Source organism: Atractosteus spatula, chromosome 8, assembly GCF_055471065.1.
Source record: "Atractosteus spatula isolate fAtrSpa1 chromosome 8, fAtrSpa1.hap1, whole genome shotgun sequence".
In the NCBI taxonomy this organism is placed as follows: Eukaryota; Metazoa; Chordata; class Actinopteri; order Semionotiformes; family Lepisosteidae; genus Atractosteus; species Atractosteus spatula.
In genome coordinates, this window is record NC_142713.1 from 11,898,764 (window position 1) to 11,926,732 (window position 27,969).

Below are 27,969 nucleotides of genomic sequence, written 5' to 3' on the forward strand. Positions count from 1 at the left end.
GGCTGACTCAATGTGCTCTTCTGAGCCAGGCAGTTACACTGCGAATCTAAGGGCTGAGAAAAAGCGTTTATTTTGGGCTGAAAAACACGTTTTGAAAACTGTGTTGTTCCTACCCTATAAGTTACATGGGGGTTACCAAAGTTGCCAAAACATGTTTATTTCTGCTGAAAAACACGCTTTGACAATTTCTGTACACTGGGGTTAAGGGCTGACTCAATGTGCTCTTCTGAGCCAGGCAGTTACACAGCGATTCTAAGGGCTGACAAAACGCGTTTATTTCGGGCTGAAAAACACGTTTTGAAAACTGTGTTGTTCCTGCCCTAAAAGTTACATGGTGGTTACCAAAGTTGCCAAAACGTGTTTATTTCTGCTGAAAAACACGATTTGACAATTTCTGCACACTGGGGTTAAGGGCTGACTCAATGTGCTCTTCTGAGCCAGGCAGTTACACTGCGAATCTAAGGGCTGAGAAAAAGCGTTTATTTCGGGCTGAAAAACACGTTTTGAAAACTGTGTTGTTCCTGCCCTATAAGTTACATGGTGGTGACCAAAGTTGCCAAAACGTCTTTATTTCTGCTGAAAAACACGTTTTGACAATTTCTGAGCACTGGGGTTAAGGGCTGACTCAATGTGCTCTTCTGAGCCAGGCAGTTACACTGCGAATCTAAGGGCTGAGAAAAAGCGTTTATTTCGGGCTGAAAAACACGTTTTGAAAACTGTGTTGTTCCTACCCTATAAGTTACATGGGGGTTACCAAAGTTGCCAAAACATGTTTATTTCAGCTGAAAAACACGTTTTGACAATTTCTGTACACTGGGGTTAAGGGCTGACTCAATGTGCTCTTCTGAGCCAGGCAGTTACACAGCGATTCTAAGGGCTGACAAAACGCGTTTATTTCGGGCCGAAAAACACGTTTTGAAAACTGTGTTGTTCCTGCCCTATAAGTTACATGGGGGTTACCAAAGTTGCCAAAACATGTTTATTTCTGCTGAAAAACACGTTTTGACAATTTCTGTACACTGGGGTTAAGGGCTGACTCAATGTGCTCTTCTGAGCCAGGCAGTTACACTGCGATTCTAAGGGCTGACAAAACGCGTTTATTTCGGGCTGAAAAACACGTTTTGAAAACTGTGCTGTTCCTGCCCTATAAGTTACATGGTGGTGACCAAAGTTGCCAAAACGTCTTTATTTCTGCTGAAAAACACGTTTTGACAATTTCTGAGCACTGGGGTTAAGGGCTGACTCAATGTGCTCTTCTGAGCCAGGCAGTTACACTGCGAATCTAAGGGCTGAGAAAAAGCGTTTATTTCGGGCTGAAAAACACGTTTTGAAAACTGTGTTGTTCCTACCTTATAAGTTACATGGGGGTTACCAAAGTTGCCAAAACATGTTAATTTCTGCTGAAAAACACGTTTTGACAATTTCTGTACACTGGGGTTAAGGGCTGACTCAATGTGCTCTTCTGAGCCAGGCAGTTACACAGCGATTCTAAGGGCTGACAAAACGCGTTTATTTCGGGCTGAAAAACACGTTTTGAAAACTGTGTTGTTCCTGCCCTATAAGTTACATGGTGGTGACCAAAGTTGCCAAAACATGTTTATTTCTGCTGAAAAACACGTTTTGACAATTTCTGAGCACTGGGGTTAAGGGCTGACTCAATGTGCTCTTCTGAGCCAGGCAGTTACACTGCGAATCTAAGGGCTGAGAAAAAGCGTTTATTTCGGGCTGAAAAACACGTTTTGAAAACTGTGTTGTTCCTGCCCTATAAGTTACATGGGGGTTACCAAAGTTGCCAAAACATGTTTATTTCTGCTGAAAAACACGTTTTGACAATTTCTGTACACTGGGGTTAAGGGCTGACTCAATGTGCTCTTCTGAGCCAGGCAGTTACACAGCGATTCTAAGGGCTGACAAAACGCGTTTATTTCGGGCTGAAAAACACGTTTTGAAAACTGTGCTGTTCCTGCCCTATAAGTTACATGGTGGTGACCAAAGTTGCCAAAACGTGTTTATTTCTGCTGAAAAACACGTTTTGACAATTTCTGAGCACTGGGGTTAAGGGCTGACTCAGTGTGCTCTTCTGAGCCAGGCAGTTACATTGCGAATCTAAGGGCTGAGAAAAAGCGTTTATTTCGGGCTGAAAAACACGTTTTGAAAACTGTGTTGTTCCTGCCCTATAAGTTACATGGGGGTTAACAAAGTTGCCAAAACATGTTTATTTCTGCTGAAAAACACGTTTTGACAATTTCTGTACACTGGGGTTAAGGGCTGACTCAATGTGCTCTTCTGAGCCAGGCAGTTACACAGCGATTCTAAGGGCTGACAAAACGCGTTTATTTCGGGCTGAAAAACACGTTTTGAAAACTGTGTTGTTCCTGCCCTATAAGTTACATGGTGGTGACCAAAGTTGCCAAAACGTCTTTATTTCTGCTGAAAAACACGTTTTGACAATTTCTGAGCACTGGGGTTAAGGGCTGACTCAATGTGCTCTTCTGAGCCAGGCAGTTACACTGCGAATCTAAGGGCTGAGAAAAAGCGTTTATTTCGGGCTGAAAAACACGTTTTGAAAACTGTGCTGTTCCTGCCCTATAAGTTACATGGTGGTGACCAAAGTTGCCAAAATGTCTTTATTTCTGCTGAAAAACACGTTTTGACAATTTCTGAGCACTGGGGTTAAGGGCTGACACAATGTGCTCTTCTGAGCCAGGCAGTTACACTGCGAATCTAAGGGATGAGAAAAAGCGTTTATTTCGGGCTGAAAAACACGTTTTGAAAACTGTGTTGTTCCTGCCCTATAAGTTACATGGGGGTTACCAAAGTTGCCAAAACATGTTTATTTCTGCTGAAAAACACGTTTTGACAATTTCTGTACACTGGGGTTAAGGGCTGACTCAATGTGCTCTTCTGAGCCAGGCAGTTACACTGCGAATCTAAGGGCTGAGAAAAAGCGTTTATTTCGGGCTGAAAAACACGTTTTGAAAACTGTGCTGTTCCTGCCCTGTAAGTTACATGGTGGTGACCAAAGTTGCCAAAACGTGTTTATTTCTGCTGAAAAACACATTTTGACAATTTCTGTACACTGGGGTTAAGTGCTGACTCAATGTGCTCTTCTGAGCCAGGCAGTTACACAGCGATTCTAAGGGCTGACAAAACGCATTTATTTCGGGCTGAAAAACACGTTTTGAAAACTGTGTTGTTCCTGCCCTATAAGTTACATGGTGGTGACCAAAGTTGCCAAAACATGTTTATTTCTGCTGAAAAACACGTTTTGACAATTTCTGAGCACTGGGGTTAAGGGCTGACTCAATGTGCTCTTCTGAGCCAGGCAGTTACACTGCGAATCTAAGGGCTGAGAAAAAGCGTTTATTTCGGGCTAAAAAACACGTTTTGAAAACTGTGTTGTTCCTGCCCTATAAGTTACATGGTGGTGACCAAAGTTGCCAAAACGTCTTTATTTCTGCTGAAAAACACGTTTTGACAATTTCTGAGCACTGGGGTTAAGGGCTGACTCAATGTGCTCTTCTGAGCCAGGCAGTTACACTGCGAATCTAAGGGCTGAGAAAAAGCGTTTATTTCGGGCTGAAAAACACGTTTTGAAAACTGTGTTGTTCCTACCCTATAAGTTACATGGGGGTTACCAAAGTTGCCAAAACATGTTTATTTCAGCTGAAAAACACGTTTTGACAATTTCTGTACACTGGGGTTAAGGGCTGACTCAATGTGCTCTTCTGAGCCAGGCAGTTACACAGCGATTCTAAGGGCTGACAAAACGCGTTTATTTCGGGCCGAAAAACACGTTTTGAAAACTGTGTTGTTCCTGCCCTATAAGTTACATGGGGGTTACCAAAGTTGCCAAAACATGTTTATTTCTGCTGAAAAACACGTTTTGACAATTTCTGTACACTGGGGTTAAGGGCTGACTCAATGTGCTCTTCTGAGCCAGGCAGTTACACTGCGATTCTAAGGGCTGACAAAACGCGTTTATTTCGGGCTGAAAAACACGTTTTGAAAACTGTGCTGTTCCTGCCCTATAAGTTACATGGTGGTGACCAAAGTTGCCAAAACGTCTTTATTTCTGCTGAAAAACACGTTTTGACAATTTCTGAGCACTGGGGTTAAGGGCTGACTCAATGTGCTCTTCTGAGCCAGGCAGTTACACTGCGAATCTAAGGGCTGAGAAAAAGCGTTTATTTCGGGCTGAAAAACACGTTTTGAAAACTGTGTTGTTCCTACCTTATAAGTTACATGGGGGTTACCAAAGTTGCCAAAACATGTTAATTTCTGCTGAAAAACACGTTTTGACAATTTCTGTACACTGGGGTTAAGGGCTGACTCAATGTGCTCTTCTGAGCCAGGCAGTTACACAGCGATTCTAAGGGCTGACAAAACGCGTTTATTTCGGGCTGAAAAACACGTTTTGAAAACTGTGTTGTTCCTGCCCTAAAAGTTACATGGTGGTTACCAAAGTTGCCAAAACGTGTTTATTTCTGCTGAAAAACACGATTTGACAATTTCTGCACACTGGGGTTAAGGGCTGACTCAATGTGCTCTTCTGAGCCAGGCAGTTACACTGCGAATCTAAGGGCTGAGAAAAAGCGTTTATTTCGGGTTGAAAAACACGTTTTGAAAACTGTGTTGTTCCTACCCTATAAGTTACATGGGGGTTACCAAAGTTGCCAAAACATGTTTATTTCTGCTGAAAAACACGTTTTGACAATTTCTGTACACTGGGGTTAAGGGCTGACTCAATGTGCTCTTCTGAGCCAGGCAGTTACACAGCGATTCTAAGGGCTGACAAAACGCGTTTATTTCGGGCTGAAAAACACGTTTTGAAAACTGTGTTGTTCCTGCCCTATAAGTTACATGGTGGTGACCAAAGTTGCCAAAACGTCTTTATTTCTGCTGAAAAACACGTTTTGACAATTTCTGAGCACTGGGGTTAAGGGCTGACTCAATGTGCTCTTCTGAGCCAGGCAGTTACACTGCGAATCTAAGGGCTGAGAAAAAGCGTTTATTTTGGGCTGAAAAACACGTTTTGAAAACTGTGTTGTTCCTACCCTATAAGTTACATGGGGGTTACCAAAGTTGCCAAAACATGTTTATTTCTGCTGAAAAACACGTTTTGACAATTTCTGTACACTGGGGTTAAGGGCTGACTCAATGTGCTCTTCTGAGCCAGGCAGTTACACAGCGATTCTAAGGGCTGACAAAACGCGTTTATTTCGGGCTGAAAAACACGTTTTGAAAACTGTGTTGTTCCTGCCCTAAAAGTTACATGGTGGTTACCAAAGTTGCCAAAACGTGTTTATTTCTGCTGAAAAACACGATTTGACAATTTCTGCACACTGGGGTTAAGGGCTGACTCAATGTGCTCTTCTGAGCCAGGCAGTTACACTGCGAATCTAAGGGCTGAGAAAAAGCGTTTATTTCGGGCTGAAAAACACGTTTTGAAAACTGTGCTGTTCCTGCCCTATAAGTTACATGGTGGTGACCAAAGTTGCCAAAACGTCTTTATTTCTGCTGAAAAACACGTTTTGACAATTTCTGAGCACTGGGGTTAAGGGCTGACTCAATGTGCTCTTCTGAGCCAGGCAGTTACACTGCGAATCTAAGGGATGAGAAAAAGCGTTTATTTCGGGCTGAAAAACACGTTTTGAAAACTGTGTTGTTCCTGCCCTATAAGTTACATGGGGGTTACCAAAGTTGCCAAAACATGTTTATTTCTGCTGAAAAACACGTTTTGACAATTTCTGTACACTGGGGTTAAGGGCTGACTCAATGTGCTCTTCTGAGCCAGGCAGTTACACAGCGATTCTAAGGGCTGACAAAACGCGTTTATTTCGGGCTGAAAAACACGTTTTGAAAACTGTGTTGTTCCTGCCCTATAAGTTACATGGTGGTGACCAAAGTTGCCAAAACATGTTTATTTCTGCTGAAAAACACGTTTTGACAATTTCTGAGCACTGGGGTTAAGGGCTGACTCAATGTGCTCTTCTGAGCCAGGCAGTTACACTGCGAATCTAAGGGCTGAGAAAAAGCGTTTATTTCGGGCTGAAAAACACGTTTTGAAAACTGTGTTGTTCCTGCCCTATAAGTTACATGGTGGTGACCAAAGTTGCCAAAACGTCTTTATTTCTGCTGAAAAACACGTTTTGACAATTTCTGAGCACTGGGGTTAAGGGCTGACTCAATGTGCTCTTCTGAGCCAGGCAGTTACACTGCGAATCTAAGGGCTGAGAAAAAGCGTTTATTTCGGGCTGAAAAACACGTTTTGAAAACTGTGTTGTTCCTACCCTATAAGTTACATGGGGGTTACCAAAGTTGCCAAAACATGTTTATTTCAGCTGAAAAACACGTTTTGACAATTTCTGTACACTGGGGTTAAGGGCTGACTCAATGTGCTCTTCTGAGCCAGGCAGTTACACAGCGATTCTAAGGGCTGACAAAACGCGTTTATTTCGGGCCGAAAAACACGTTTTGAAAACTGTGTTGTTCCTGCCCTATAAGTTACATGGGGGTTACCAAAGTTGCCAAAACATGTTTATTTCTGCTGAAAAACACGTTTTGACAATTTCTGTACACTGGGGTTAAGGGCTGACTCAATGTGCTCTTCTGAGCCAGGCAGTTACACTGCGATTCTAAGGGCTGACAAAACGCGTTTATTTCGGGCTGAAAAACACGTTTTGAAAACTGTGCTGTTCCTGCCCTATAAGTTACATGGTGGTGACCAAAGTTGCCAAAACGTCTTTATTTCTGCTGAAAAACACGTTTTGACAATTTCTGAGCACTGGGGTTAAGGGCTGACTCAATGTGCTCTTCTGAGCCAGGCAGTTACACTGCGAATCTAAGGGCTGAGAAAAAGCGTTTATTTCGGGCTGAAAAACACGTTTTGAAAACTGTGTTGTTCCTACCTTATAAGTTACATGGGGGTTACCAAAGTTGCCAAAACATGTTAATTTCTGCTGAAAAACACGTTTTGACAATTTCTGTACACTGGGGTTAAGGGCTGACTCAATGTGCTCTTCTGAGCCAGGCAGTTACACAGCGATTCTAAGGGCTGACAAAACGCGTTTATTTTGGGCTGAAAAACACGTTTTGAAAACTGTGTTGTTCCTGCCCTAAAAGTTACATGGTGGTTACCAAAGTTGCCAAAACGTGTTTATTTCTGCTGAAAAACACGATTTGACAATTTCTGCACACTGGGGTTAAGGGCTGACACAATGTGCTCTTCTGAGCCAGGCAGTTACACTGCGAATCTAAGGGCTGAGAAAAAGCGTTTATTTCGGGCTGAAAAACACGTTTTGAAAACTGTGCTGTTCCTGCCCTATAAGTTACATGGTGGTGACCAAAGTTGCCAAAACATGTTTATTTCTGCTGAAAAACACGTTTTGACAATTTCTGAGCACTGGGGTTAAGGGCTGACTCAGTGTGCTCTTCTGAGCCAGGCAGTTACACTGCGAATCTAAGGGCTGAGAAAAAGCGTTTATTTCGGGCTGAAAAACACGTTTTGAAAACTGTGTTGTTCCTACCCTATAAGTTACATGGGGGTTACCAAAGTTGCCAAAACATGTTAATTTCTGCTGAAAAACACGTTTTGACAATTTCTGTACACTGGGGTTAAGGGCTGACTCAATGTGCTCTTCTGAGCCAGGCAGTTACACAGCGATTCTAAGGGCTGACAAAACGCGTTTATTTCGGGCTGAAAAACACGTTTTGAAAACTGTGTTGTTCCTGCCCTAAAAGTTACATGGTGGTTACCAAAGTTGCCAAAACGTGTTTATTTCTGCTGAAAAACACGATTTGACAATTTCTGCACACTGGGGTTAAGGGCTGACTCAATGTGCTCTTCTGAGCCAGGCAGTTACACTGCGAATCTAAGGGCTGAGAAAAAGCGTTTATTTCGGGCTGAAAAACACGTTTTGAAAACTGTGCTGTTCCTGCCCTATAAGTTACATGGTGGTGACCAAAGTTGCCAAAACATGTTTATTTCTGCTGAAAAACACGTTTTGACAATTTCTGAGCACTGGGGTTAAGGGCTGACTCAGTGTGCTCTTCTGAGCCAGGCAGTTACACTGCGAATCTAAGGGCTGAGAAAAAGCGTTTATTTCGGGCTGAAAAACACGTTTTGAAAACTGTGTTGTTCCTACCCTATAAGTTACATGGGGGTTACCAAAGTTGCCAAAACATGTTTATTTCTGCTGAAAAACACGTTTTGACAATTTCTGTACACTGGGGTTAAGGGCTGACTCAATGTGCTCTTCTGAGCCAGGCAGTTACACAGCGATTCTAAGGGCTGACAAAACGCGTTTATTTCGGGCTGAAAAACACGTTTTGAAAACTGTGTTGTTCCTGCCCTAAAAGTTACATGGTGGTTACCAAAGTTGCCAAAACGTGTTTATTTCTGCTGAAAAACACGATTTGACAATTTCTGCACACTGGGGTTAAGGGCTGACTCAATGTGCTCTTCTGAGCCAGGCAGTTACACTGCGAATCTAAGGGATGAGAAAAATCGTTTATTTCGGGCTGAAAAACACGTTTTGAAAACTGTGTTGTTCCTGCCCTATAAGTTACATGGGGGTTACCAAAGTTGCCAAAACATGTTTATTTCTGCTGAAAAACACGTTTTGACAATTTCTGTACACTGGGGTTAAGGGCTGACTCAATGTGCTCTTCTGAGCCAGGCAGTTACACTGCGAATCTAAGGGCTGAGAAAAAGCGTTTATTTCGGGCTGAAAAACACGTTTTGAATACTGTGCTGTTCCTGCCCTGTAAGTTACATGGTGGTGACCAAAGTTGCCAAAACGTGTTTATTTCTGCTGAAAAACACATTTTGACAATTTCTGTACACTGGGGTTAAGTGCTGACTCAATGTGCTCTTCTGAGCCAGGCAGTTACACTGCGAATCTAAGGGCTGAGAAAAAGCGTTTATTTCGGGCTGAAAAACACGTTTTGAAAACTGTGTTGTTCCTGCCCTATAAGTTACATGGGGGTTACCAAAGTTGCCAAAACATGTTTATTTCTGCTGAAAAACACGTTTTGACAATTTCTGTACACTGGGGTTAAGGGCTGACTCAATGTGCTCTTCTGAGCCAGGCAGTTACACAGCGATTCTAAGGGCTGACAAAACGCGTTTATTTCGGGCTGAAAAACACGTTTTGAAAACTGTGCTGTTCCTGCCCTATAAGTTACATGGTGGTGACCAAAGTTGCCAAAACGTGTTTATTTCTGCTGAAAAACACGTTTTGACAATTTCTGAGCACTGGGGTTAAGGGCTGACTCAGTGTGCTCTTCTGAGCCAGGCAGTTACATTGCGAATCTAAGGGCTGAGAAAAAGCGTTTATTTCGGGCTGAAAAACACGTTTTGAAAACTGTGTTGTTCCTGCCCTATAAGTTACATGGGGGTTAACAAAGTTGCCAAAACATGTTTATTTCTGCTGAAAAACACGTTTTGACAATTTCTGTACACTGGGGTTAAGGGCTGACTCAATGTGCTCTTCTGAGCCAGGCAGTTACACAGCGATTCTAAGGGCTGACAAAACGCGTTTATTTCGGGCTGAAAAACACGTTTTGAAAACTGTGTTGTTCCTGCCCTATAAGTTACATGGTGGTGACCAAAGTTGCCAAAACGTCTTTATTTCTGCTGAAAAACACGTTTTGACAATTTCTGAGCACTGGGGTTAAGGGCTGACTCAATGTGCTCTTCTGAGCCAGGCAGTTACACTGCGAATCTAAGGGCTGAGAAAAAGCGTTTATTTTGGGCTGAAAAACACGTTTTGAAAACTGTGTTGTTCCTACCCTATAAGTTACATGGGGGTTACCAAAGTTGCCAAAACATGTTTATTTCTGCTGAAAAACACGTTTTGACAATTTCTGTACACTGGGGTTAAGGGCTGACTCAATGTGCTCTTCTGAGCCAGGCAGTTACACAGCGATTCTAAGGGCTGACAAAACGCGTTTATTTCGGGCTGAAAAACACGTTTTGAAAACTGTGTTGTTCCTGCCCTAAAAGTTACATGGTGGTTACCAAAGTTGCCAAAACGTGTTTATTTCTGCTGAAAAACACGATTTGACAATTTCTGCACACTGGGGTTAAGGGCTGACTCAATGTGCTCTTCTGAGCCAGGCAGTTACACTGCGAATCTAAGGGCTGAGAAAAAGCGTTTATTTCGGGCTGAAAAACACGTTTTGAAAACTGTGCTGTTCCTGCCCTATAAGTTACATGGTGGTGAACAAAGTTGCCAAAACGTCTTTATTTCTGCTGAAAAACACGTTTTGACAATTTCTGAGCACTGGGGTTAAGGGCTGACTCAATGTGCTCTTCTGAGCCAGGCAGTTACACTGCGAATCTAAGGGATGAGAAAAAGCGTTTATTTCGGGCTGAAAAACACGTTTTGAAAACTGTGTTGTTCCTGCCCTATAAGTTACATGGGGGTTACCAAAGTTGCCAAAACATGTTTATTTCTGCTGAAAAACACGTTTTGACAATTTCTGTACACTGGGGTTAAGGGCTGACTCAATGTGCTCTTCTGAGCCAGGCAGTTACACTGCGAATCTAAGGGCTGAGAAAAAGCGTTTATTTCGGGCTGAAAAACACGTTTTGAAAACTGTGCTGTTCCTGCCCTGTAAGTTACATGGTGGTGACCAAAGTTGCCAAAACGTGTTTATTTCTGCTGAAAAACACATTTTGACAATTTCTGTACACTGGGGTTAAGTGCTGACTCAATGTGCTCTTCTGAGCCAGGCAGTTACACAGCGATTCTAAGGGCTGACAAAACGCGTTTATTTCGGGCTGAAAAACACGTTTTGAAAACTGTGTTGTTCCTGCCCTATAAGTTACATGGTGGTGACCAAAGTTGTCAAAACATGTTTATTTCTGCTGAAAAACACGTTTTGACAATTTCTGAGCACTGGGGTTAAGGGCTGACTCAATGTGCTCTTCTGAGCCAGGCAGTTACACTGCGAATCTAAGGGCTGAGAAAAAGCGTTTATTTCGGGCTGAAAAACACGTTTTGAAAACTGTGTTGTTCCTGCCCTATAAGTTACATGGTGGTGACCAAAGTTGCCAAAACGTCTTTATTTCTGCTGAAAAACACGTTTTGACAATTTCTGAGCACTGGGGTTAAGGGCTGACTCAATGTGCTCTTCTGAGCCAGGCAGTTACACTGCGAATCTAAGGGCTGAGAAAAAGCGTTTATTTCGGGCTGAAAAACACGTTTTGAAAACTGTGTTGTTCCTACCCTATAAGTTACATGGGGGTTACCAAAGTTGCCAAAACATGTTTATTTCAGCTGAAAAACACGTTTTGACAATTTCTGTACACTGGGGTTAAGGGCTGACTCAATGTGCTCTTCTGAGCCAGGCAGTTACACAGCGATTCTAAGGGCTGACAAAACGCGTTTATTTCGGGCCGAAAAACACGTTTTGAAAACTGTGTTGTTCCTGCCCTATAAGTTACATGGGGGTTACCAAAGTTGCCAAAACATGTTTATTTCTGCTGAAAAACACGTTTTGACAATTTCTGTACACTGGGGTTAAGGGCTGACTCAATGTGCTCTTCTGAGCCAGGCAGTTACACTGCGATTCTAAGGGCTGACAAAACGCGTTTATTTCGGGCTGAAAAACACGTTTTGAAAACTGTGCTGTTCCTGCCCTATAAGTTACATGGTGGTGACCAAAGTTGCCAAAACGTCTTTATTTCTGCTGAAAAACACGTTTTGACAATTTCTGAGCACAGGGGTTAAGGGCTGACTCAATGTGGTCTTCTGAGCCAGGCAGTTACACTGCGAATCTAAGGGCTGAGAAAAAGCGTTTATTTCGGGCTGAAAAACACGTTTTGAAAACTGTGCTGTTCCTGCCCTATAAGTTACATGGTGGTGACCAAAGTTGCCAAAACATGTTTATTTCTGCTGAAAAACACGTTTTGACAATTTCTGAGCACTGGGGTTAAGGGCTGACTCAGTGTGCTCTTCTGAGCCAGGCAGTTACACTGCGAATCTAAGGGCTGAGAAAAAGCGTTTATTTCGGGCTGAAAAACACATTTTGAAAACTGTGTTGTTCCTACCCTATAAGTTACATGGGGGTTACCAAAGTTGCCAAAACATGTTTATTTCAGCTGAAAAACACGTTTTGACAATTTCTGTACACTGGGGTTAAGGGCTGACTCAATGTGCTCTTCTGAGCCAGGCAGTTACACAGCGATTCTAAGGGCTGACAAAACGCGTTTATTTCGGGCCGAAAAACACGTTTTGAAAACTGTGTTGTTCCTGCCCTATAAGTTACATGGGGGTTACCAAAGTTGCCAAAACATGTTTATTTCTGCTGAAAAACACGTTTTGACAATTTCTGTACACTGGGGTTAAGGGCTGACTCAATGTGCTCTTCTGAGCCAGGCAGTTACACTGCGAATCTAAGGGCTGAGAAAAAGCGTTTATTTCGGGCTGAAAAACACGTTTTGAAAACTGTGTTGTTCCTACCTTATAAGTTACATGGGGGTTACCAAAGTTGCCAAAACATGTTAATTTCTGCTGAAAAACACGTTTTGACAATTTCTGTACACTGGGGTTAAGGGCTGACTCAATGTGCTCTTCTGAGCCAGGCAGTTACACAGCGATTCTAAGGGCTGACAAAACGCGTTTATTTCGGGCTGAAAAACACGTTTTGAAAACTGTGTTGTTCCTGCCCTAAAAGTTACATGGTGGTTACCAAAGTTGCCAAAACGTGTTTATTTCTGCTGAAAAACACGATTTGACAATTTCTGCACACTGGGGTTAAGGGCTGACTCAATGTGCTCTTCTGAGCCAGGCAGTTACACTGCGAATCTAAGGGCTGAGAAAAAGCGTTTATTTCGGGCTGAAAAACACGTTTTGAAAACTGTGCTGTTCCTGCCCTATAAGTTACATGGTGGTGACCAAAGTTGCCAAAACATGTTTATTTCTGCTGAAAAACACGTTTTGACAATTTCTGAGCACTGGGGTTAATGGCTGACTCAGTGTGCTCTTCTGAGCCAGGCAGTTACACTGCGAATCTAAGGGCTGAGAAAAAGCGTTTATTTCGGGCTGAAAAACACGTTTTGAAAACTGTGTTGTTCCTACCCTATAAGTTACATGGGGGTTACCAAAGTTGCCAAAACATGTTTATTTCTGCTGAAAAACACGTTTTGACAATTTCTGTACACTGGGGTTAAGGGCTGACTCAATGTGCTCTTCTGAGCCAGGCAGTTACACAGCGATTCTAAGGGCTGACAAAACGCGTTTATTTCGGGCTGAAAAACACGTTTTGAAAACTGTGTTGTTCCTGCCCTAAAAGTTACATGGTGGTTACCAAAGTTGCCAAAACGTGTTTATTTCTGCTGAAATACACGATTTGACAATTTCTGCACACTGGGGTTAAGGGCTGACTCAATGTGCTCTTCTGAGCCAGGCAGTTACACTGCGAATCTAAGGGCTGAGAAAAAGCGTTTATTTCGGGCTGAAAAACACGTTTTGAAAACTGTGCTGTTCCTGCCCTATAAGTTACATGGTGGTGACCAAAGTTGCCAAAACGTCTTTATTTCTGCTGAAAAACACGTTTTGACAATTTCTGAGCACTGGGGTTAAGGGCTGACTCAATGTGCTCTTCTGAGCCAGGCAGTTACACTGCGAATCTAAGGGATGAGAAAAAGCGTTTATTTCGGGCTGAAAAACACGTTTTGAAAACTGTGTTGTTCCTGCCCTATAAGTTACATGGGGGTTACCAAAGTTGCCAAAACATGTTTATTTCTGCTGAAAAACACGTTTTGACAATTTCTGTACACTGGGGTTAAGGGCTGACTCAATGTGCTCTTCTGAGCCAGGCAGTTACACTGCGAATCTAAGGGCTGAGAAAAAGCGTTTATTTCGGGCTGAAAAACACGTTTTGAAAACTGTGCTGTTCCTGCCCTGTAAGTTACATGGTGGTGACCAAAGTTGCCAAAACGTGTTTATTTCTGCTGAAAAACACATTTTGACAATTTCTGTACACTGGGGTTAAGTGCTGACTCAATGTGCTCTTCTGAGCCAGGCAGTTACACAGCGATTCTAAGGGCTGACAAAACGCGTTTATTTCGGGCTGAAAAACACGTTTTGAAAACTGTGTTGTTCCTGCCCTATAAGTTACATGGTGGTGACCAAAGTTGCCAAAACATGTTTATTTCTGCTGAAAAACACGTTTTGACAATTTCTGAGCACTGGGGTTAAGGGCTGACTCAGTGTGCTCTTCTGAGCCAGGCAGTTACACTGCGAATCTAAGGGCTGAGAAAAAGCGTTTATTTCGGGCTGAAAAACACGTTTTGAAAACTGTGTTGTTCCTACCCTATAAGTTACATGGGGGTTACCAAAGTTGCCAAAACATGTTTATTTCTGCTGAAAAACACGTTTTGACAATTTCTGTACACTGGGGTTAAGGGCTGACTCAATGTGCTCTTCTGAGCCAGGCAGTTACACAGCGATTCTAAGGGCTGACAAAACGCGTTTATTTCGGGCTGAAAAACACGTTTTGAAAACTGTGCTGTTCCTGCCCTATAAGTTACATGGTGGTGACCAGAGTTGCCAAAACGTCTTTATTTCTGCTGAAAAACACGTTTTGACAATTTCTGAGCACTGGGGTTAAGGGCTAACTCAATGTGCTCTTCTGAGCCAGGCAGTTACACAGCGATTCTAAAGGCTGACAAAACGCGTTTATTTCGGGCTGAAAAACACGTTTTGAAAACTGTGTTGTTCCTGCCCTATAAGTTACATGGTGGTGACCAAAGTTGCCAAAACATGTTTATTTCTGCTGAAAAACACGTTTTGACAATTTCTGAGCACTGGGGTTAAGGGCTGACTCAATGTGCTCTTCTGAGCCAGGCAGTTACACTGCGAATCTAAGGGATGAGAAAAAGCGTTTATTTCGGGCTGAAAAACACGTTTTGAAAACTGTGTTGTTCCTGCCCTATAAGTTACATGGGGGTTACCAAAGTTGCCAAAACATGTTTATTTCTGCTGAAAAACACGTTTTGACAATTTCTGTACACTGGGGTTAAGGGCTGACTCAATGTGCTCTTCTGAGCCAGGCAGTTACACTGCGAATCTAAGGGCTGAGAAAAAGCGTTTATTTCGGGCTGAAAAACACGTTTTGAAAACTGTGCTGTTCCTGCCCTGTAAGTTACATGGTGGTGACCAAAGTTGCCAAAACGTGTTTATTTCTGCTGAAAAACACATTTTGACAATTTCTGTACACTGGGGTTAAGTGCTGACTCAATGTGCTCTTCTGAGCCAGGCAGTTACACAGCGATTCTAAGGGCTGACAAAACGCGTTTATTTCGGGCTGAAAAACACGTTTTGAAAACTGTGTTGTTCCTGCCCTATAAGTTACATGGTGGTGACCAAAGTTGCCAAAACATGTTTATTTCTGCTGAAAAACACGTTTTGACAATTTCTGAGCACTGGGGTTAAGGGCTGACTCAGTGTGCTCTTCTGAGCCAGGCAGTTACACTGCGAATCTAAGGGCTGAGAAAAAGCGTTTATTTCGGGCTGAAAAACACGTTTTGAAAACTGTGTTGTTCCTACCCTATAAGTTACATGGGGGTTACCAAAGTTGCCAAAACATGTTTATTTCTGCTGAAAAACACGTTTTCACAATTTCTGTACACTGGGGTTAAGGGCTGACTCAATGTGCTCTTCTGAGCCAGGCAGTTACACAGCGATTCTAAGGGCTGACAAAACGCGTTTATTTCGGGCTGAAAAACACGTTTTGAAAACTGTGCTGTTCCTGCCCTATAAGTTACATGGTGGTGACCAGAGTTGCCAAAACGTCTTTATTTCTGCTGAAAAACACGTTTTGACAATTTCTGAGCACTGGGGTTAAGGGCTAACTCAATGTGCTCTTCTGAGCCAGGCAGTTACACGGCGATTCTAAAGGCTGACAAAACGCGTTTATTTCGGGCTGAAAAACACGTTTTGAAAACTGTGTTGTTCCTGCCCTATAAGTTACATGGTGGTGACCAAAGTTGCCAAAACATGTTTATTTCTGCTGAAAAACACGTTTTGACAATTTCTGAGCACTGGGGTTAAGGGCTGACTCAATGTGCTCTTCTGAGCCAGGCAGTTACACTGCGAATCTAAGGGATGAGAAAAAGCGTTTATTTCGGGCTGAAAAACACGTTTTGAAAACTGTGTTGTTCCTGCCCTATAAGTTACATGGGGGTTACCAAAGTTGCCAAAACATGTTTATTTCTGCTGAAAAACACGTTTTGACAATTTCTGTACACTGGGGTTAAGGGCTGACTCAATGTGCTCTTCTGAGCCAGGCAGTTACACAGCGATTCTAAGGGCTGACAAAACGCGTTTATTTCGGGCTGAAAAACACGTTTTGAAAACTGTGCTTTTCCTGCCCTATAAGTTACATGGTGGTGACCAAAGTTGCCAAAACGTGTTTATTTCTGCTGAAAAACACGTTTTGACAATTTCTGAGCACTGGGGTTAAGGGCTGACTCAGTGTGCTCTTCTGAGCCAGGCAGTTACATTGCGAATCTAAGGGCTGAGAAAAAGCGTTTATTTCGGGCTGAAAAACACGTTTTGAAAACTGTGTTGTTCCTACCCTATAAGTTACATGGGGGTTAACAAAGTTGCCAAAACATGTTTATTTCTGCTGAAAAACACGTTTTGACAATTTCTGTACACTGGGGTTAAGGGCTGACTCAATGTGCTCTTCTGAGCAGGGCAGTTACACAGCGATTCTAAGGGCTGACAAAACGCGTTTATTTCGGGCTGAAAAACACGTTTTGAAAACTGTGTTGTTCCTGCCCTAAAAGTTACATGGTGGTGACCAAAGTTGCCAAAACGTCTTTATTTCTGCTGAAAAACACGTTTTGACAATTTCTGAGCACTGGGGTTAAGGGCTGACTCAATGTGCTCTTCTGAGCCAGGCAGTTACACTGCGAATCTAAGGGCTGAGAAAAAGCGTTTATTTCGGGCTGAAAAACACGTTTTGAAAACTGTGTTGTTCCTACCCTATAAGTTACATGGGGGTTACCAAAGTTGCCAAAACATGTTTATTTCTGCTGAAAAACACGTTTTGACAATTTCTGTACACTGGGGTTAAGGGCTGACTCAATGTGCTCTTCTGAGCAGGGCAGTTACACTGCGAATCTAAGGGATGAGAAAAAGCGTTTATTTCGGGCTGAAAAACACGTTTTGAAAACTGTGTTGTTCCTGCCCTATAAGTTACATGGGGGTTACCAAAGTTGCCAAAACATGTTTATTTCTGCTGAAAAACACGTTTTGACAATTTCTGTACACTGGGGTTAAGGGCTGACTCAATGTGCTCTTCTGAGCCAGGCAGTTACACTGCGAATCTCAGGGCTGAGAAAAAGCGTTTATTTCGGGCTGAAAAACACGTTTTGAAAACTGTGCTGTTCCTGCCCTGTAAGTTACATGGTGGTGACCAAAGTTGCCAAAACGTGTTTATTTCTGCTGAAAAACACATTTTGACAATTTCTGTACACTGGGGTTAAGTGCTGACTCAATGTGCTCTTCTGAGCCAGGCAGTTACACAGCGATTCTAAGGGCTGACAAAACGCGTTTATTTCGGGCTGAAAAACACGTTTTGAAAACTGTGTTGTTCCTGCCCTATAAGTTACATGGTGGTGACCAAAGTTGCCAAAACATGTTTATTTCTGCTGAAAAACACGTTTTGACAATTTCTGAGCACTGGGGTTAAGGGCTGACTCAGTGTGCTCTTCTGAGCCAGGCAGTTACACTGCGAATCTAAGGGCTGAGAAAAAGCGTTTATTTCGGGCTGAAAAACACGTTTTGAAAACTGTGTTGTTCCTGCCCTATAAGTTACATGGGGGTTACCAAAGTTGCCAAAACATGTTTATTTCTGCTGAAAAACACGTTTTGACAATTTCTGTACACTGGGGTTAAGGGCTGACTCAATGTGCTCTTCTGAGCCAGGCAGTTACACTGCGAATCTAAGGGCTGAGAAAAAGCGTTTATTTCGGGCTGAAAAACACGTTTTGAAAACTGTGCTGTTCCTGCCCTGTAAGTTACATGGTGGTGACCAAAGTTGCCAAAACGTCTTTATTTCTGCTGAAAAACACGTTTTGACAATTTCTGAGCACTGGGGTTAAGGGCTGACTCAATGTGCTCTTCTGAGCCAGGCAGTTACACTGCGAATCTAAGGGCTGAGAAAAAGCGTTTATTTCGGGCTGAAAAACACGTTTTGAAAACTGTGTTGATCCTACCCTATAAGTTACATGGGGGTTACCAAAGTTGCCAAAACATGTTTATTTCTGCTGAAAAACACGTTTTGACAATTTCTTTACACTGGGGTTAAGGGCTGACTCAATGTGCTCTTCTGAGCCAGGCAGTTACACAGCGAATCTAAGGGCTGAGAAAAAGCGTTTATTTCGAGCTGAAAAACACGTTTTGAAAACTGTGTTGTTCCTGCCCTATAAGTTACATGGGGGTTACAAAAGTTGCCAAAACATGTTTATTTCTGCTGAAAAACACGTTTTGACAATTTCTGTACACTGGGGTTAAGGGCTGACTCAATGTGCTCTTCTGAGCCAGGCAGTTACACTGCGAATCTAAGGGCTGAGAAAAAGCGTTTATTTCGGGCTGAAAAACACGTTTTGAAAACTGTGCTGTTCCTGCCCTGTAAGTTACATGGTGGTGACCAAAGTTGCCAAAACGTGTTTATTTCTGCTGAAAAACACATTTTGACAATTTCTGTACACGGGGGTTAAGTGCTGACTCAATGTGCTCTTCTGAGCCAGGCAGTTACACAGCGATTCTAAGGGCTGACAAAACGCGTTTATTTCGGGCTGAAAAACACGTTTTGAAAACTGTGTTGTTCCTGCCCTATATGTTACATGGTGGTGACCAAAGTTGCCAAAACATGTTTATTTCTGCTGAAAAACACGTTTTGACAATTTCTGAGCACTGGGGTTAAGGGCTGACTCAGTGTGCTCTTCTAGAGCCAGGCAGTTACACTGCGAATCTAAGGGCTGAGAAAAAGCGTTTATTTCGGGCTGAAAAACACGTTTTGAAAACTGTGTTGTTCCTACCCTATAAGTTACATGGGGGTTACCAAAGTTGCCAAAACATGTTTATTTCTGCTGAAAAACACGTTTTGACATTTTCTGTACACTGGGGTTAAGGGCGGACTCAATGTGCTCTTCTGAGCCAGGCAGTTACACAGCGATTCTAAAGGCTGACAAAACGCGTTTATTTCGGGCTGAAAAACACGTTTTGAAAACTGTGTTGTTCCTGCCCTAAAAGTTACATGGTGGTTACCAAAGTTGCCAAAACGTGTTTATTTCTGCTGAAAAACACGATTTGACAATTTCTGCACACTGGGGTTAAGGGCTGACTCAATGTGCTCTTCTGAGCCAGGCAGTTACACTGCGAATCTAAGGGCTGAGAAAAAGCGTTTATTTCGGGCTGAAAAACACGTTTTGAAAACTGTGCTGTTCCTGCCCTGTAAGTTACATGGTGGTGACCAAAGTTGCCAAAACGTGTTTATTTCTGCTGAAAAACACATTTTGACAATTTCTGTACACTGGGGTTAAGTGCTGACTCAATGTGCTCTTCTGAGCCAGGCAGTTACACAGCGATTCTAAGGGCTGACAAAACGCGTTTATTTCGGGCTGAAAAACACGTTTTGAAAACTGTGTTGTTCCTGCCCTATAAGTTACATGGTGGTGACCAAAGTTGCCAAAACATGTTTATTTCTGCTGAAAAACACGTTTTGACAATTTCTGAGCACTGGGGTTAAGGGCTGACTCAGTGTGCTCTTCTGAGCCAGGCAGTTACGCTGCGAATCTAAGGGCTGAGAAAAAGCGTTTATTTCGGGCTGAAAAACACGTTTTGAAAACTGTGTTGTTCCTACCCTATAAGTTACATGGGGGTTACCAAAGTTGCCAAAACATGTTTATTTCTGCTGAAAAACACGTTTTGACAATTTCTGTACACTGGGGTTAAAGGGCTGACTCAATGTGCTCTTCTGAGCCAGGCAGTTACACTGCGATTCTAAGGGCTGACAAAACGCGTTTATTTCGGGCTGAAAAACACGTTTTGAAAACTGTGCTGTTCCTGCCCTATAAGTTACATGGTGGTGACCAAAGTTGCCAAAACGTCTTTATTTCTGCTGAAAAACACGTTTTGACAATTTCTGAGCACTGGGGTTAAGGGCTGACTCAATGTGCTCTTCTGAGCCAGGCAGTTACACTGCGAATCTAAGGGCTGAGAAAAAGCGTTTATTTCGGGCTGAAAAACACGTTTTGAAAACTGTGCTGTTCCTGCCCTTTAAGTTAAATGGTGGTGACCAAAGTTGCCAAAACGTGTTTATTTCTGCTGAAAAACACATTTTGACAATTTCTGTACACTGGGGTTAAGTGCTGACTCAATGTGCTCTTCTGAGCCAGGCAGTTACACAGCGATTCTAAGGGCTGACAAAACGCGTTTATTTCGGGCTGAAAAACACGTTTTGAAAACTGTGTTGTTCCTGCCCTATAAGTTACATGGTGGTGACCAAAGTTGCCAAAACATGTTTATTTCTGCTGAAAAACACGTTTTGACAATTTCTGAGCACTGGGGTTAAGGGCTGACTCAGTGTGCTCTTCTGAGCCAGGCAGTTACGCTGCGAATCTAAGGGCTGAGAAAAAGCGTTTATTTCGGGCTAAAAAACACGTTTTGAAAACTGTGTTGTTCCTACCCTATAAGTTACATGGGGGTTACCAAAGTTGCCAAAACATGTTTATTTCTGCTGAAAAACACGTTTTGACAATTTCTGTACACTGGGGTTAAGGGCTGACTCAATGTGCTCTTCTGAGCCAGGCAGTTACACTGCGAATCTAAGGGATGAGAAAAAGCGTTTATTTCGGGCTGAAAACCACGTTTTGAAAACTGTGTTGTTCCTGCCCTATAAGTTACATGGGGGTTACCAAAGTTGCCAAAACATGTTTATTTCTGCTGAAAAACACGTTTTGACAATTTCTGTACACTGGGGTTAAGGGCTGACTCAATGTGCTCTTCTGAGCCAGGCAGTTACACTGCGAATCTAAGGGCTGAGAAAAAGCGTTTATTTCGGGCTGAAAAACACGTTTTGAAAACTGTGCTGTTCCTGCCCTGTAAGTTACATGGTGGTGACCAAAGTTGCCAAAACGTGTTTATTTCTGCTGAAAAACACATTTTGACAATTTCTGTACACTGGGGTTAAGTGCTGACTCAATGTGCTCTTCTGAGCCAGGCAGTTACACAGCGATTCTAAGGGCTGACAAAACGCGTTTATTTCGGGCTGAAAAACACGTTTTGAAAACTGTGTTGTTCCTGCCCTATAAGTTACATGGTGGTGACCAAAGTTGCCAAAACATGTTTATTTCTGCTGAAAAACACGTTTTGACAATTTCTGAGCACTGGAGTTAAGGGCTGACTCAGTGTGCTCTTCTGAGCCAGGCAGTTACATTGCGAATCTAAGGGCTGAGAAAAAGCGTTTATTCGGGCTGAAAAACACGTTTTGAAAACTGTGTTGTTCCTGCCCTATAAGTTACATGGGGGTTAACAAAGTTGCCAAAACATGTTTATTTCTGCTGAAAAACACGTTTTGACAATTTCTGTACACTGGGGTTAAGGGCTGACTCAATGTGCTCTTCTGAGCAGGGCAGTTACACAGCGATTCTAAGGGCTGACAAAACGCGTTTATTTCGGGCTGAAAAACACGTTTTGAAAACTGTGTTGTTCCTGCCCTATAAGTTACATGGTGGTGACCAAAGTTGCCAAAACGTCTTTATTTCTGCTGAAAAACACGTTTTGACAATTTCTGAGCACTGGGGTTAAGGGCTGACTCAATGTGCTCTTCTGAGCCAGGCAGTTATACTGCGAATCTAAGGGCTGAGAAAAAGCGTTTATTTCGGGCTGAAAAACACGTTTTGAAAACTGTGTTGTTCCTACCCTATAAGTTACATGGGGGTTACCAAAGTTGCCAAAACATGTTTATTTCTGCTGAAAAACACGTTTTGACAATTTCTGTACACTGGGGTTAAGGGCTGACTCAATGTGCTCTTCTGAGCCAGGCAGTTACACAGCGATTCTAAGGGCTGACAAAACGCGTTTATTTCGGGCTGAAAAACACGTTTTGAAAACTGTGCTGTTCCTGCCCTAAAAGTTACATGGTGGTTACCAAAGTTGCCAAAACGTGTTTATTTCTGCTGAAAAACACGATTTGACAATTTCTGCACACTGGGGTTAAGGGCTGACTCAATGTGCTCTTCTGAGCCAGGCAGTTACACTGCGAATCTAAGGGATGAGAAAAAGCGTTTATTTCGGGCTGAAAAACACGTTTTGAAAACTGTGTTGTTCCTGCCCTATAAGTTACATGGGGGTTACCAAAGTTGCCAAAACATGTTTATTTCTGCTGAAAAACACGTTTTGACAATTTCTGTACACTGGGGTTAAGGGCTGACTCAATGTGCTCTTCTGAGCCAGGCAGTTACACTGCGAATCTAAGGGCTGAGAAAAAGCGTTTATTTCGGGCTGAAAAACACGTTTTGAAAACTGTGCTGTTCCTGCCCTGTAAGTTACATGGTGGTGACCAAAGTTGCCAAAACGTGTTTATTTCTGCTGAAAAACACATTTTGACAATTTCTGTACACTGGGGTTAAGTGCTGACTCAATGTGCTCTTCTGAGCCAGGCAGTTACACAGCGATTCTAAGGGCTGACAAAACGCGTTTATTTCGGGCTGAAAAACACGTTTTGAAAACTGTGTTGTTCCTGCCCTATAAGTTACATGGTGGTGACCAAAGTTGCCAAAACATGTTTATTTCTGCTGAAAAACACGTTTTGACAATTTCTGAGCACTGGGGTTAAGGGCTGACTCAATGTGCTCTTCTGAGCCAGGCAGTTACACTGCGAATCTAAGGGCTGAGAAAAAGCGTTTATTTCGGGCTGAAAAACACGTTTTGAAAACTGTGTTGTTCCTGCCCTATAAGTTACATGGTGGTGACCAAAGTTGCCAAAACGTCTTTATTTCTGCTGAAAAACACGTTTTGACAATTTCTGAGCACTGGGGTTAAGGGCTGACTCAATGTGCTCTTCTGAGCCAGGCAGTTACACTGCGAATCTAAGGGCTGAGAAAAAGCGTTTATTTCGGGCTGAAAAACACGTTTTGAAAACTGTGTTGTTCCTACCCTATAAGTTACATGGGGGTTACCAAAGTTGCCAAAACATGTTTATTTCAGCTGAAAAACACGTTTTGACAATTTCTGTACACTGGGGTTAAGGGCTGACTCAATGTGCTCTTCTGAGCCAGGCAGTTACACAGCGATTCTAAGGGCTGACAAAACGCGTTTATTTCGGGCCGAAAAACACGTTTTGAAAACTGTGTTGTTCCTGCCCTATAAGTTACATGGGGGTTACCAAAGTTGCCAAAACATGTTTATTTCTGCTGAAAAACACGTTTTGACAATTTCTGAGCACTGGGGTTAAGGGCTGACTCAGTGTGCTCTTCTGAGCCAGGCAGTTACATTGCGAATCTAAGGGCTGAGAAAAAGCGTTTATTCGGGCTGAAAAACACGTTTTGAAAACTGTGTTGTTCCTGCCCTATAAGTTACATGGGGGTTACCAAAGTTGCCAAAACATGTTTATTTCTGCTGAAAAACACGTTTTGACAATTTCTGTACACTGGGGTTAAGGGCTGACTCAATGTGCTCTTCTGAGCAGGGCAGTTACACAGCGATTCTAAGGGCTGACAAAACGCGTTTATTTCGGGCTGAAAAACACGTTTTGAAAACTGTGTTGTTCCTGCCCTATAAGTTACATGGTGGTGACCAAAGTTGCCAAAACGTCTTTATTTCTGCTGAAAAACACGTTTTGACAATTTCTGAGCACTGGGGTTAAGGGCTGACTCAATGTGCTCTTCTGAGCCAGGCAGTTACACTGCGAATATAAGGGCTGAGAAAAAGCGTTTATTTCGGGCTGAAAAACACGTTTTGAAAACTGTGTTGTTCCTACCCTATAAGTTACATGGGGGTTACCAAAGTTGCCAAAACATGTTTATTTCTGCTGAAAAACACGTTTTGACAATTTCTGTACACTGGGGTTAAGGGCTGACTCAATGTGCTCTTCTGAGCCAGGCAGTTACACAGCGATTCTAAGGGCTGACAAAACGCGTTTATTTCGGGCTGAAAAACACGTTTTGAAAACTGTGCTGTTCCTGCCCTAAAAGTTACATGGTGGTTACCAAAGTTGCCAAAACGTGTTTATTTCTGCTGAAAAACACGATTTGACAATTTCTGCACACTGGGGTTAAGGGCTGACTCAATGTGCTCTTCTGAGCCAGGCAGTTACACTGCGAATCTAAGGGATGAGAAAAAGCGTTTATTTCGGGCTGAAAAACACGTTTTGAAAACTGTGTTGTTCCTGCCCTATAAGTTACATGGGGGTTACCAAAGTTGCCAAAACATGTTTATTTCTGCTGAAAAACACGTTTTGACAATTTCTGTACACTGGGGTTAAGGGCTGACTCAATGTGCTCTTCTGAGCCAGGCAGTTACACTGCGAATCTAAGGGCTGAGAAAAAGCGTTTATTTCGGGCTGAAAAACACGTTTTGAAAACTGTGCTGTTCCTGCCCTGTAAGTTACATGGTGGTGACCAAAGTTGCCAAAACGTTTTTATTTCTGCTGAAAAACACATTTTGACAATTTCTGTACACTGGGGTTAAGTGCTGACTCAATGTGCTCTTCTGAGCCAGGCAGTTACACAGCGATTCTAAGGGCTGACAAAACGCGTTTATTTCGGGCTGAAAAACACGTTTTGAAAACTGTGTTGTTCCTGCCCTATAAGTTACATGGTGGTGACCAAAGTTGCCAAAACATGTTTATTTCTGCTGAAAAACACGTTTTGACAATTTCTGAGCACTGGGGTTAAGGGCTGACTCAATGTGCTCTTCTGAGCCAGGCAGTTACACTGCGAATCTAAGGGCTGAGAAAAAGCGTTTATTTCGGGCTGAAAAACACGTTTTGAAAACTGTGTTGTTCCTGCCCTATAAGTTACATGGTGGTGACCAAAGTTGCCAAAACGTCTTTATTTCTGCTGAAAAACACGTTTTGACAATTTCTGAGCACTGGGGTTAAGGGCTGACTCAATGTGCTCTTCTGAGCCAGGCAGTTACACTGCGAATCTAAGGGATGAGAAAAAGCGTTTATTTCGGGCTGAAAAACACGTTTTGAAAACTGTGCTGTTCCTGCCCTATAAGTTACATGGGGGTTACCAAAGTTGCCAAAACATGTTTATTTCTGCTGAAAAACACGTTTTGACAATTTCTGTACACTGGTGTTAAGGGCTGACTCAATGTGCTCTTCTGAGCCAGGCAGTTACACTGCGATTCTAAGGGCTGACAAAACGCGTTTATTTCGGGCTGAAAAACACGTTTTGAAAACTGTGCTGTTCCTGCCCTATAAGTTACATGGTGGTGACCAAAGTTGCCAAAACGTCTTTATTTCTGCTGAAAAACACGTTTTGACAATTTCTGAGCACTGGGGTTAAGGGCTGACTCAATGTGCTCTTCTGAGCCAGGCAGTTACACTGCGAATCTAAGGGCTGAGAAAAAGCGTTTATTTCGGGCTGAAAAACACGTTTTGAAAACTGTGTTGTTCCTACCCTATAAGTTACATGGGGGTTACCAAAGTTGCCAAAACATGTTTATTTCTGCTGAAAAACACGTTTTGACAATTTCTGTACACTGGGGTTAAGGGCTGACTCAATGTGCTCTTCTGAGCCAGGCAGTTACACAGCGAATCTAAGGGCTGAGAAAAAGCGTTTATTTCGAGCTGAAAAACACGTTTTGAAAACTGTGTTGTTCCTGCCCTATAAGTTACATGGGGGTTACCAAAGTTGCCAAAACATGTTTATTTCTGCTGAAAAACACGTTTTGACAATTTCTGTACACTGGGGTTAAGGGCTGACTCAATGTGCTCTTCTGAGCCAGGCAGTTACACTGCGAATCTAAGGGCTGAGAAAAAGCGTTTATTTCGGGCTGAAAAACACGTTTTGAAAACTATGCTGTTCCTGCCCTGTAAGTTACATGGTGGTGACCAAAGTTGCCAAAACGTGTTTATTTCTGCTGAAAAACACATTTTGACAATTTCTGTACACGGGGGTTAAGTGCTGACTCAATGTGCTCTTCTGAGCCAGGCAGTTACACAGCGATTCTAAGGGCTGACAAAACGCGTTTATTTCGGGCTGAAAAACACGTTTTGAAAACTGTGTTGTTCCTGCCCTATATGTTACATGGTGGTGACCAAAGTTGCCAAAACATGTTTATTTCTGCTGAAAAACACGTTTTGACAATTTCTGAGCACTGGGGTTAAGGGCTGACTCAGTGTGCTCTTCTAGAGCCAGGCAGTTACACTGCGAATCTAAGGGCTGAGAAAAAGCGTTTATTTCGGGCTGAAAAACACGTTTTGAAAACTGTGTTTTTCCTACCCTATAAGTTACATGGGGGTTACCAAAGTTGCCAAAACATGTTTATTTCTGCTGAAAAACACGTTTTGACAATTTCTGTACACTGGGGTTAAGGGCGGACTCAATGTGCTCTTCTGAGCCAGGCAGTTACACAGCGATTCTAAGGGCTGACAAAACGCGTTTATTTCGGGCTGAAAAACACGTTTTGAAAACTGTGCTGTTCCTGCCCTATAAGTTACATGGTGGTGACCAAAGTTGCCAAAACGTCTTTATTTCTGCTGAAAAACACGTTTTGACAATTTCTGAGCACTGGGGTTAAGGGCTGACTCAATGTGCTCTTCTGAGCCAGGCAGTTACACTGCGAATCTAAGGGCTGAGAAAAAGCGTTTATTTCGGGCTGAAAAACACGTTTTGAAAACTGTGCTGTTCCTGCCCTATAAGTTACATGGGGGTTACCAAAGTTGCCAAAACATGTTTATTTCTGCTGAAAAACACGTTTTGACAATTTCTGTACACTGGTGTTAAGGGCTGACTCAATGTGCTCTTCTGAGCCAGGCAGTTACACTGCGATTCTAAGGGCTGACAAAACGCGTTTATTTCGGGCTGAAAAACACGTTTTGAAAACTGTGCTGTTCCTGCCCTATAAGTTACATGGTGGTGACCAAAGTTGCCAAAACGTCTTTATTTCTGCTGAAAAACACGTTTTGACAATTTCTGAGCACTGGGGTTAAGGGCTGACTCAATGTGCTCTTCTGAGCCAGGCAGTTACACTGCGAATCTAAGGGCTGAGAAAAAGCGTTTATTTCGGGCTGAAAAACACGTTTTGAAAACTGTGTTGTTCCTACCCTATAAGTTACATGGGGGTTACCAAAGTTGCCAAAACATGTTTATTTCTGCTGAAAAACACGTTTTGACAATTTCTGTACACTGGGGTTAAGGGCTGACTCAATGTGCTCTTCTGAGCCAGGCAGTTACACAGCGATTCTAAGGGCTGACAAAACGCGTTTATTTCGGGCTGAAAAACACGTTTTGAAAACTGTGCTGTTCCTGCCCTAAAAGTTACATGGTGGTTACCAAAGTTGCCAAAACATGTTTATTTCTGCTGAAAAACACGTTTTGACAATTTCTGTACACTGGGGTTAAGGGCTGACTCAATGTGCTCTTCTGAGCCAGGCAGTTACACTGCGAATCTAAGGGCTGAGAAAAAGCGTTTATTTCGGGCTGAAAAACACGTTTTGAAAACTGTGCTGTTCCTGCCCTGTAAGTTACATGGTGGTGACCAAAGTTGCCAAAACGTGTTTATTTCTGCTGAAAAACACATTTTGACAATTTCTGTACACTGGGGTTAAGTGCTGACTCAATGTGCTCTTCTGAGCCAGGCAGTTACACAGCGATTCTAAGGGCTGACAAAACGCGTTTATTTCGGGCTGAAAAACACGTTTTGAAAACTGTGTTGTTCCTGCCCTATAAGTTACATGGTGGTGACCAAAGTTGCCAAAACATGTTTA